Source organism: Dendrobates tinctorius, unplaced genomic scaffold (genome assembly GCF_039654945.1).
Source record: "Dendrobates tinctorius isolate UK_male_01 unplaced genomic scaffold, ASM3965494v1 ptg000029l, whole genome shotgun sequence".
Taxonomy (NCBI): Eukaryota; Metazoa; Chordata; class Amphibia; order Anura; family Dendrobatidae; genus Dendrobates; species Dendrobates tinctorius.
The window spans coordinates 6557588-6570313 of NW_027361697.1; positions in this window are offsets into that span (position 1 = coordinate 6557588).

Sequence of the window (12726 nt, forward strand, 5' to 3'; positions counted from 1 at the left end):
CATTTTCAACAGCTTCTATGTTTCATGTTACTTCATCTTTCCCTGGACTCCTCTCCCTGTCACATTGCATGTTCCTGGGTCAGACCACTTCCAACGGCTCCAAACGTCCTCCTTGGCCAGCCTCACTGGATACAGGTGTTCCCTCAGCCGTTTTGCCCCGGTTCTGAGGGCATCAGCCCAAGCAATGACCTGCCACATGGCGAGCGACCTACCCTGCGGTGCTGAGGTGACTTCTCCTGTTTCCCAAGTTCCTGTAGATGCTGTTGTTGCCCTTACTGAGGCTATGCTGTCCCAATGACTCTAGATGGCTGGGTTCCTCCTTGAACATTTCAGGGTGCTGAGTGGCTCAGGCATTTAGCCTACCTGAGCACTTCAGGCTACCTCGCCCTGACTGAATCTACCAGACACTATTCCTGCCTTAAACCCAGCTAACCCCTCCTACGGTTAACCATTTACATGTCCTACACAAAGCAATCCTATAACACCTCATCTAGTGACCAAACTTGTACACTACGCTTTCCCTTAATATATATGTATCTACATAACAGATTCTGTACAAATTACGAGTAAACAATCTATACACAATATTACAAATATACACAATAGGCCAGGACAAGTTTGGAGGCTGAGGATAGTTTCTGTACCCCCATTACGATAATATATATGTTATTAAACTATTATTTTTTGTCATTTATCTTTTTGCTAGAAATATATTTTCTTGGTAGGGTGAGTGGAGTGATCTAGAATATTATCTGAGGTTTGGGCTGTGCAACAATATTGTGTGTTTATTATTAGTGATGTGCTGGGATAAGGTATTATCAGAGCATGCTTGTGTGCAAATAGAGTGACTTTGGCATGCACGAATAATATGTTCCAGTCCCCGCGGCTGTTCAACAGCCGCAACACACGCAGGGATTTTCTAACAAACAGACAACCACTGCATGTGTTGTGGCTGTCAAACAGCCACGAGACATGCAGCCACGGAGACTGGAACAAATTATTCGAGCACGCCAAAGTCACTCTATTTGCACACAAGCATGCTCAGATAACTCCGATAGCATGCTCACTCCTCACTATTTATTATACATTTTCATTGGTTTTTAGATGCACAGTTAGGGTCTTTTGAGAATTGTTAGAAAATTGATGGGTAATAGTATTTATGCCCCATATGACTAGCAATGTCCAACTACAACCAGCCAACTGGGATGAGGAAATATTGGGAAACAATTTCTACAGCAGTGGTCTTATTAAAAGGAATCTATTAGAGATTAGCAACTAATTTTGAGTGGCTTTGAATTGTACTCGAATTTTACAAAAATACGTATTCGCCAAAAATGCAGATTTTTTCAAACTCCCTTTCGTGTGGATTCAGCCACTGCCCGCCATTTCACTGAACCATAAAAAGCCATCAAAATGTTCAAAAGTAAGAAAAAAATCCTTATGCTTGCTCCCTCGGCCCCTCTGCTCCTCGCAGTCACTGGTTCGGTCTTAGTAGCATCTTCTGATCCCACCTGATGGTTGCGCTGGAATCCCCCATTTTCTGCGCCTTGTCTTTGAGGAAGCACGGTTTTGCATAAAAAAAAGGTTTTGAGGAAAAGAGGCATGAATTAATGTGCGATGGATGCCATGTGCCAAAAATGCACCTTAATTTTAGTGCAAATTTTTGCCACAGCATAAGGAATCTAAGAGGCGTTGTAAACTGATATACACCACATTTATTAAATAGCACTATAATAAATCTAGTTAATTTTATGACTGCCTGGTCTTGGTTTGCACTTTCAAAGAATTAGACAGGATTGATAAATATTGTTATATGGTTATGAAATGCAAATTGAAATTGTCACTTTGCTGTTGTGGATCGTCTATGACTGCCATAACCTCCTTGGGATTTCTGATCTTCCTCTGGGTTTCCGCGTCATCGACAAGTGGTACCAGCACAGGACAGTGCTTATCTCACAGCCGGCACTGCCAAAGGGGAGCAGCTGGGTAATGAGAAACAAGATCTTCTTGTTCCTAACTGCGGATTTAAAAGGAAGAGCACAAAGAAAGCTCGGAATTAGAACAAATTCCAGGGAGGAAAAAAAATTGTTTATTGTCCCGTAAGAACTCCCTGTGCCGCACATGTCTGTGACCCGATTGTCTTAATTCTTCCTCTCTGTGCCTCATTTTAATCCTTTTTTTTAATCTCTCAGAATCTTTGTAGCCCGATCTAGTTGTAGTTCTTAGAAATCGCTGTGACCTTCTTTTTCTTTCCTTTTCTCATAAATTCTCTAATGACAACATATGTACCAATGGGAACATTAGTGTCCTTTTACCAATCCATTAGGGAAAATGTTTAAAGAGAAATCAAGCTGAAAATGTAACGTTGCTCTCTCTTTCTTTTATTCCTGTTAATTAGATCTTGTAAACTTCTGTTTGGCACCAGATTATAAAGATTCTCCCCAGAAGCATTAAAGGGAATCTGTCGTCAAGTTTCTCTTTTCTAAGCCGGGTTGTTTGCCCTATGAAGATTTTACCAATTATGTGTCCATTTCACCCTTGCAGCCCTACATACTTGATATAATTCACTAGTCTTTACCCCTTCCATGGAGAATGCAAACGAGCACTGATTGGTCTGATGAACATGCCCGAACCATCCCCAAAATCTGCTGTCAGCCCCAGAGTCTAGACCCTTTGCCTCTCATTATTGTGCATAATGTCCCCTACGTCATCCACATCAAGCTGTGTTACATTATTACCACTGAGTGCTATTTGCATCTTGCATCACTTTGTACAGAGCAATGGAACAATATTATTAACTGCCCTATAAAAGCTTCACCTCACATTGTGCACTGTGAGAATTCTCCGGTGCCGGGAGCGGGTGGTCATGTGACCGCAGGTATGAGAGTGGCATACTTCCATCTAAATTCCGACTAGACGTGTCTGGCCTCGCACAATTCCCTTGTATTTAGCAAGTCACATAGATCACCTGCATACTTGAACCCCAAGCCTGGACAAACTCTTCAAATTTAATGTGTACACAGTAGACAGTTGTCTGTTTAGCGCCCTCTCATGGCGATTTCCATCAATCATTAGGTTAGATTTCGAGTACACTCACACTGGCGTATAACACCGCCGCGTGCTTTGCAATGTTTTATTGGATAACATTTGTCCCAATGTTACACTACGAACCAATGCAGATCTGCGATTATTTCCTCATTCGATAATTGGATCACACGACACCCATAAAAGACTATGGGGGCATGTGAAAAATGGGCTCAGATGTCATCCCAGTGCAGTCCAATGTACGCTCACAGAAACAATGCAGAAGATGAAGAAATTAAGTTCTCCATCTTCTCAACACTTGTGCTTTCATTCTCTCATGTGAGAGAATAGGAGGTTCACACTGAGATGAGACTAGGCTCAAACTCTGATAGAGTTCGAGCTGAATGTAATATTAGCATAATCGACCTGATTCTCTCACATGAGAGAACATACGCTAGTGTGAACGAGCCCTTAAAGCGAACCTGTCAGCAGGATTTTGGTAAGTAAACTACAGGCATTGTCAGGTTAGCAGTGTTAAACTGATTAAATCTGTCTTGTGGTTCTTGTGTAATCAGTGTTAGAAGTTTTCAGTTAATGATATGCCTGTGCTCTGGGGTGGGACTGTAGGCAGAGAAACCAAGGAGAGGCATGCCCAGAGGCCACCCTGAAGCACAAAAATGTTCCTCATCATACAGACGGAAAGAGCATGAGACTGATTGTGCTTCAGGCAGCCTGTGGTCAGGTTTTCTCTTGTTTTTTTCTGGCTTAATGCTGGAAAACAAGAATCTGCCTAGAGTCCCGCCCTGGAGCACAGGCTGTCATGTCGGACACGGTTCGCACCAGGTTGTCCGGCAGACAGCGGTAATACCCCATCCTACCACTTTGTTCTCAGCGGCGCCGGTTGGTCTTCTGATCTGGCTTGGATTGGGTTAACCAGGTTGTTAGTCTGGGTGAGGGATTAGCCACACCCCCTGCCTTTAAATTGTCCTGCGTGACTATGGGCGTCGCCGGCTATAGTTCTTGCCCTGTGCTAGCGATACCGGTCTGAAGGGGGCGTCTTAGGAGCATACAATATCTGGTGTAGTATATTCCGTTGTTGCCATTATTTCCTCCCTGCATGGTATTATTTGGTTGCCCTTGCACCTTATTGTTTTCTCTTGTGTGTACGCGGTGTGGTGCATTTCCCTTTCCCTTGTCCATACTTATTTGCGGGGTCTGGTGTTTGGTCTCTTCACTGGGTGGAGGGTGGTGGGTTCAGCTTAGGGCTGGACAGGAGACAAGGACAGGGTGGAGTCCCAGGCAGGCACACCTTCGGTGTAAACCCTGGGTTGAGGGACAGTCAGGGTTTCCTCTAGTCTGAGGGACACCGCAGGGGCCCCGGGGTTCATCCTAGAGTTACCTAAGCTTCCCATGACATTATAGTCTGCCCAAGAATTAGTTACCATGGATCCTATAGTCTCCATAACCAAACGACTGGAGGCTCTGTCCTTACAGGTCACTGAACTGAGGGGGAAAGTCCAGCAACAAGGCCTGTCAGTTCCTGCTGTACAAACTGAGGCAGCAGTCAGGGCAGCTGAACCCAAGTTACCTCTCCCTGAACGATTTTCTGGTGATCGCTATAAGTTCGTTGTATTGCGTGAATCCTGCAAATTGTATTTTCGTATGCGTCCACTCTCCTCAGGAAATGAGGCTCAGCGTGTGGGCTTGGTAATTTCCTTGCTGAGTGGTGATCCACAAGCATGGGCCTTTTCACTACCTTCTGATTCACCTGCATTTGAGTCTGTAGACCTTTTTTTTCTGATCTTGGTTTAATCTATGACGATCCTGACAGACTGGCGTTAGCAGAATCTAAAATACGCTCTCTGCTCCAGGGTGAGCGACTGACGGAGGATTACTGTACTGAATTTCGTCGCTGGGCTGTGGACACTCAGTGGAATGACCCTGCACTAAGGAGTCAATTTTTGCATGGGGTTTCTGGAAGGGTTAAACAGGCTCTGTTAATGTATGAGACTCCCGCCTCTCTGGAGGCTGCTATGGTGCTTGTAGTACGCATTGATCGCCGCTTTCGTCAGACTTCTCAGGAAACATTTCCTGTGGGGGGTGGGCAGTTTTTGGTGAGGCTACTTCAGGTGAATCTATTGAGCCTATGCAGATCGCTGGTATATCACATTCACAAAGTAACAAGCATAAATGTCCCTTGCCCAGAAAGCAAGGGGTTTGTTTTTTTGTGGCAAGAAAGGACATTTTATTAATGCTTGCCGGCTGGTACCTAAGAAGTACGCGCCGGCAGAAAACTGCTAGGCTCAGAGGGTTTGGAGGAGTCTAATCTGAGCTTCTGCATATCCTCCATGCTGGTCTCCCAGTGTATGCTCCCTGCCAAGGTAGTAGTCGGGGGCCAAGAGCTGTCGATTACTGTATTTGTTGATAGTGGTTCAGCTGCAAATCTCATTGATGAGAGATTTGCGCGGACAGCGGGATTGAAGGTGGAAAAGCTGCCTAATCCTATCCGGGTAGTTACCATCAATGCCTCCCCACTCTCACAAGGGGAGATTAAAGAGTTTGTGGCTGATGTACAACTCCACGTTGGGGTCTTACACTCTGAGCGGGTAACATATAAGGTGCTCAGTAATTTACCTGCTCAGGTAGTTCTGGGGTTTCCATGGTTGTCTATGCACAATCCGGTGATTGATTGGAAAACTCAGGACATAATTCAGTGGAGCAGAGATTGCCAGGAGAGTTGTCTGGCCACTTGTATTTCCACGGTGACTCCCAGCATCCCGGAGCCACTGCTGGACTTTGCTGATGTATTTTCTGAAAAGGGTTGTTCAGAGCTGCTACCGCACCGACCCTATGACTGTGCTATTAGGTTAAAACCGGGAGCCAAGTTACCGAAAGCCCGGATGTTTAATATCTCAGGTCTGGAGAGGCAAGCTCTCAAAGAATACATTGCAGAAAGTCTAAGCAAAGGGCACATTAGGCCTTCATCATCTCCATTAGCGGCGGGGTTCTTCTTTGTCAAGAAGAAAGATGGCGGATTTCGCCATGTCTGGATTTTAGGGAACTCAACCAGATTACGGTTCGTGACCCATACCTGATGCCACTCATACCCGATTTGTTCAACCAGGTGTCTGGTGCCAAATGGTTTTCCAAACTTGACCTCAGGGGGGCGTACAATCTCATAAGAGTCCGTCAAGGGGATGAATGGAAGACGGCATTTAATACCCCCCTGAGGGTCATTTTGTGAATTTGGTGATGCCATTTGGGTTGACTAGCGCACCAGCAGCATTTCAACATTTCATAAATGATGTCTTTTATCATCTTTTGGGGAAATTTGTTATCATATACCTTGATGACAATCTTTTTTACTCACGCGACCGTGATACACACATAGAGCATGTTAGGCAGGTGTTACAGTTGCTCAGAGAGAACAAGCTCTATGCCAAACTTGAGAAATGTGTATTTGTCGTCCAAGAATTACCTTTTTTGGGTTATGTAATTTCCGCCTCAGGGTTTAAAATGGACACCGCTAAGGTGCGAGCGGTGCTGCATTGGGATCGGCCTGATAATCTCAAAGCGCTTCAGCGGTTCCTAGGCTTTTCCAACTATTATAGGAAATTTATTAAGAATTTTTCTTTAATTGCTAAACCGCTCACCGACATGACTAAAAGAGGTACTAATATTTCTGACTAGTCTGAGGCTGCGGTGCGCGCGTTTGAATTCCTCAAAAACAGTTTTGCTTCAGCCCCCATCCTGGTTCAGCCTGATGTCTCCCTACCATTTACCGTGGAGGTGGATGCATCTGAGGTGGGAGTGGGGGCGGTACTGTCTCAGGGCCCATCCTTGGGCAAATTGCATCCGTGTACCTACTTCTCCAAGAAGCTGTCGCCTGCTGAGCGTAATTACGATATTGGTAACAGGGAATTGTTGGCCATCAAGTTGGCATTTGAGGAATGGCGACACTTCTTGGAGGGGGCTGTCCATCAGATTACTGTTATTACAGACCATAAAAATCTGCTTTATTTAGAGTCTGCTAAACGCCTGTCCCCAAACAGGCTCGCTGGGCGTTATTCTTCACCCGGTTCAATTTTTTTGTGACCTACCGACCAGGTTCTAAGAATACTAAGGCGGACGCCCGGTCCAGATGTTTTCCGGGGGGAGAGCCATGTGAGGAGCCGGTGCCTATCCTCCAAAAGGGTGTTGTAGTCTCGGCTATCACGACAGAAGTGGAGACAGAGATTGCTGAGGCTCAGGAGGAGGTACCGCCGGGTCTGCCTCCTAATAAATCATTTGTGCCACTACACCTACGCTTAAAAGTGTTAGGGGAACATCACGATACTGTCCTGGCAGGCCACCCAGGGGTTAAGGGCACTCTGGAACTTGTATCACGTCGGTTTTGGTGGCCCAAAATCTGGCAGGACGTGGCCTCATATGTGTCTGCCTGTACCACGTGCGCACGGGCCAAGACACCACGTTCCCGTCCTACTGGCATGTTGCATCCTCTCTGTGTGCCCAGTAAGCCATGGACTGAGATTTCCATGGATTTCATTATGGATTTGCCCTCCTCGGCTGGGAACATGGTCATTCTGGTAATAGTTGATCGGTTCTCTAAAATGTCGCATTTTGTTGCTTTGCCATCTTTGCCCAATGCGAAGACCCTTGCTCAGGTATTTATTTGCGAGGTGGTCAGATTTCATGGTGTCCCATCTGACATTGTCTCTGATAGAGGTGCACAATTTGTGGCAAAATTTTGGAGAGCATTTTGTTCACGTCTAGGGATCAAATTGTCTCATTCTTCGGCATTCCATCCTCAGTCGAATGGGCAGACTGAGCGTATGAACCAAAACCTGGAACAATACTTACGCTGTTTTGTGTCTGACAATCAGGAAGAGTGGTCGGCGTTTCTTCCTCTGGCTGAATTCGCGATAAACAATCATTGTCAGGAATCATCTGGGGAATCTCCTTTTTCTTGTGTTTATGGTCAACATCCCCAATTCTGTACCTTGCGCCAGGGGTACTCTGTTGGCGTCCCTAAGGAGGACCAGTTGGGAGCACAATTGTCATCCGTTTGGAGGAGAGTAAAGCAGTGCTTGCTGAGTGTAGGGTCTAGGTATAGACGTGTGGCTGACGGTAAACGTGTGCCAGGTCCGGACCTGTGTGTGGGTGATTGGGTATGGTTGTCTACAAGGAGCATCAAACTCAAAATACCATTGCTTAAGTTGGGTCCCAGGTTCATTGGTCCATTTAGGATCTCCACAATTGTCAACCCTGTGGCATTTCGTTTGGAGTTACCTGCTGTATACAAGATACATAATGTATTTCACAAGGCGTTACATAAAAAGGTCGTGGGTTATGTGGATGTTTCTCCCGTGCCACCGCCTCCCGTCTTAGTGTAGGGCACGTTGGAGTTTGAGGTGTCCAAGGTGGTGGACTCTTGGGTAGTGCGTCGCACTCTACAGTACCTGGTTCACTGGCGTGGCTATGGTCCGGAGGAGAGAACTTGGGTGCCGGCTTCGGACATACATGCAGACATAATAATAATAATAATAATAATCTTTATTTATATAGCACCAACATATTCCGCAGCGCTTTACAGTTGAACAGTTTCAAACACAACAGTCATAAGTAACAACGTTAACAATACAATAATTAAAGCGAAATAAGACGACCCTGCTCGTGGAGCTTACAATCTACAATGAGGTGGGGGGATACAAAGCACAGGTTTGTATTTACAATGATGTATTTACAATGACGGTCCAGCCATCTTCAGGGGGTGGGGGTTAGATGGAGATAGTGAATGGGCTACACACACACAAACATGACTTTGATTACTGAATGTGATAGGCCGCTCTGAACAAATGTGTTTTGAGCGAGCGCCTAAAACTATGCAAATTGTGGATGGTCCTAATATTTTGGGGTAGAGCATTCCAGAGGATTGGCGCAGCACGGGAGAAGTCTTGGAGTCGGAAGTGGGAGGTACGGATTAGGGCAGAGGTTAGTCGAAAGTCATTTGCAGAGCGCAGCGGTCGGTTAGGCCGATAGACAGAAATGAGGGAGGAGATGTAAGGGGGTGCCGCACTGTGGAGAGCTTTGTGGGTGAGAACAAGTACTTTGAATTGTACCCTGTAATGAATTGGCAGCCAGTGTAACGACTGGCAAAGAGCGGACGCGTCTGAGAAACGATTAGCCAGATGGACAACCCTGGCTGCTGCATTAAGGATAGACTGGAGAGGGGAGAGTCGAGTGAGAGGGAGGCCAATTAATAGAGCATTACAGTAGTCTAGGCGGGAGTGGATCAGGGCGACAGTGAGAGTTTTTGTTGTTTCCATGGTGAGAAAAGGGCGGATTCTAGAGATGTTCTTTAGGTGTAAGCGGCATGAGCAGGCAAGAGATTGTATATGGGAGGTGAAGGAGAGATCGGAGTCGAACATAACACCCAGGCAGCGCACCTGCTGTCGGGGTGTTATTATGGTGCCACCCACAGAGAGGGAAATGTCAGATTTAGGGAGGTTAGTAGATGGTGGGAGCAGAAGAAGTTCAGTTTTGGAGAGGTTGAGTTTCAGATAGAGAGCAGACATGATGTTGGAGACTGCAGACAGACAGTCAGTGGCGTTCTGTAGTACAGCAGAGGTAAGGTCAGGGGATGATGTGTACAGTTGTGTGTCATCAGCATAAAGATGGTACTGAAAGCCAAATCTGCTGATGGTCTGTCCAATTGGGGCTGTATAGAGAGAGAAGAGAAGGGGGCCAAGGACTGAGCCCTGAGGTACCCCAACAGTGAGAGGAAGAGGAGATGAAGTGGAGCCAGAAAACAGAACACTGAAGGAGCGGTCGGAAAGATAGGAGGAGAACCAGGAAAGAGCAGTGTCCTTAATGCCTAGTGACTGGAGCCTAGAGAGTAGGAGAGGATGGTCAACAGTGTCGAAAGCTGCAGAAAGGTCGAGAAGAATGAGCAGAGAATGGTCACCATTACGTTTTGCTGTCAGAAGGTCATTGGTCACTTTGATGAGTGCAGTTTCTGTCGAATGTAGGGGGCGGAAACCGGACTGTGAAGGGTCTAGGAGGGAGTGAGTGGAGAGGTAACGGGTAAGGCGTGAGTATATCAGGCGCTCCAAGAGTTTAGAGATGAAGGGGAGATTGGATTGGCCTGAGGAGGGAGTGAAAGGTGTCAAAAAGTTTCTTGGGGTTGTTACGATGTTTCATCGCCGCCATCCGGACAAGCCAGGCCCTCGTCATTGTGAGGTTCCTGGGGTCCCTCATAGAAGGAGGGGTGCTGTCATGTCGGACACGGTTAGCACCAGGTTGTCCGGCAGACAGAGGTAATACCCCATCCTACCACTTTGTTCTCAGTGGCGCCGGTTGGTCTTCTGAACCGGCTTGGATTGGGTTAACCAGGTTGTTAGTCTGGGTGAGGGATTAGCCACGCCCCTGCCTTTAAATTGTCCTGCGTGACTATGGGCGTCACCGACTATAGTTCTTGCCTTGTGCTAGGGATACCGGTCTGAAGGGGGTGTCTTAGGAGCATGCAATATCTGGTGTAGTAGATTCCATTGTTGCCATTATTTCCTCTCTGCGTGGTATTATTTGGTTGCCCTTACACCTTATTGTTTTCTCTTGTGTGTACGCGGTGTGGTGCTTTTCCTTTACCCTTGTCCATACTTATTTGTGGGTTCTGGTGTTTGGTCTCTTCACTGGGTGGAGGGTGGTGGGTTCAGCTTAGGGCTGGACAGGAGACAAGGACAGGGTGGAGTCCCAGGCAGGCACACCTTCAGTGTAAACCCTGGGTTGAGGGACAGTCAGGGTTTCCTCTAGTCTGAGGGACACCGCAGGGACCCCGGGGTTCAGCCTAGAGTTACCTAAGCTTCCCATGACACAGGCATATCATTATCTGAAAACTTCTAACACTGATTACACAAGAACCACAAGCCAGATTTCTTCACCCCAGGGATCATTTTAATCAGTTTAACACTGCCGTGCCAACCTGACCATGCCTGGAGTTTACTTAGAAAAATTCTGTTGACAGGTTAGCTTTAACCACTCTATGGGATAGGCTTGGGGTTCTGTATCAGAAAAATAAAGGTGGGAAATCCTAAAGATGTATCAAGTAATCGACTGTATATTGAAACCTTCTAGAAAAGATAGTTAAGTAAGAGAGGACATTCACTTTACTATTTAAGAAGATGTGAAAAATGTTATCTTATCGCATTATACAGTATAATTTTCATTTGTTTCTACTCCAGATTTGACTTGACTCTGCAAATGTCATTTCTTACCCATTAACCCTATTAACGGACTGAACAATAATCATTCCAAGCAGTAACATTTTCCATACATGATTTGTTTCATTCTTGTTATTCTGTGAAACTTCATAAATCCTGTATTGTCATCTGATCCTTACATTCAAAATGCTGCTTTTGATGAGAACTTAACTCTTGCCAGTTCATTGGGGACTCCTATGTACGCTGCGAATGGGATAGAAAATATTTGTTGTAAATCTATTCAAGGGAGGAAGTTACGTGTCATGAAATGCAGAACTTGATGGATGCTGAGAGCGCAACTATTCATGATTCAACTCAAAGTCTTCAAGGGAGGCGAACCCCTATTCAGGACAAGGCCATCCTGACTAAAGTATGAAAATATTTTTCAAGGATGGCTGGTGTAACACTTTCCGCTCCACTTCACTGGTTAATCAAAGGCACAATGCAAAACAGTTGCAAAGCTTGAATCTCACATTGTTTGGTTGTCCTACATGGTTCAGTTCATGAGTAACGTCCTGGAATTTCAGGGTTTTTTTTTTCCAACTGTACTGATCTGTAAACTTCATAGTATTTGTTGCCAACAATTGAACTTCAATTCCTATTGAAGTAAATAGGAGCTGAGCTACAGTTCTCAGCAACAGCCGCTACATGCCATGTGGAGACGTGCTGTACATCAGTCTGATCTGTAAACAGTTAATCAATAAAAGTGTCAGATATCAGGCCAGTGCCAATCTGATATTGACATTCTACCGATAGGTCATCTATATCATAAGCTTGGACAGCCCCTTTAAGGGCAGCACATATTAACTGCTAGGCCAAAAGGCCCTGGAAATATTAGGATATTATGATTAGTGGCGAGATCACTGTTTAATCCCTGTCTGTACACTGTCCTTGTATGGTGACACGGCCCTGTGCAATAATCCTTTCCTATGACTTCACAATTTTTATTGTCAATGTTCTGTGACATTACCGTGTTTATAATTTTTTTTTGTATCATCCCTTTTTGCATTATTCCTGTATTGTGATTCACAGTGACCATGACTACTACAAAGTGACATCACTGTGTGCATTACTGTATGCATTTTCTATGTACAGCGATATTATTGTGTTCAATATTCTACTACTTCGACAGCAGTGTGTGCATTATACCAGTACTATGACTTTACTATGTGAATTATTTCTGTGCTGATAGTTTGGATGCTGGCACTGGCTTTTTGATTAGAATTGCTCCAATTTTTATTCGTTTAGATTAAAAGCATGTTCCAAAGGTTTCCACAAACATTGAACAGGTAACACATTTGCTTACATGTTTCAGGCCGTGATGGAACTTAAAGGGAACCTGTCATATATAAAAATACTGATACTCTGCCAGTATGGGGTTAATAGCATTGTGAAACCGTGAAGCCATTGCACTGAGAGCCCTGCTGCCGGGAGGAAGGTGCTGCCG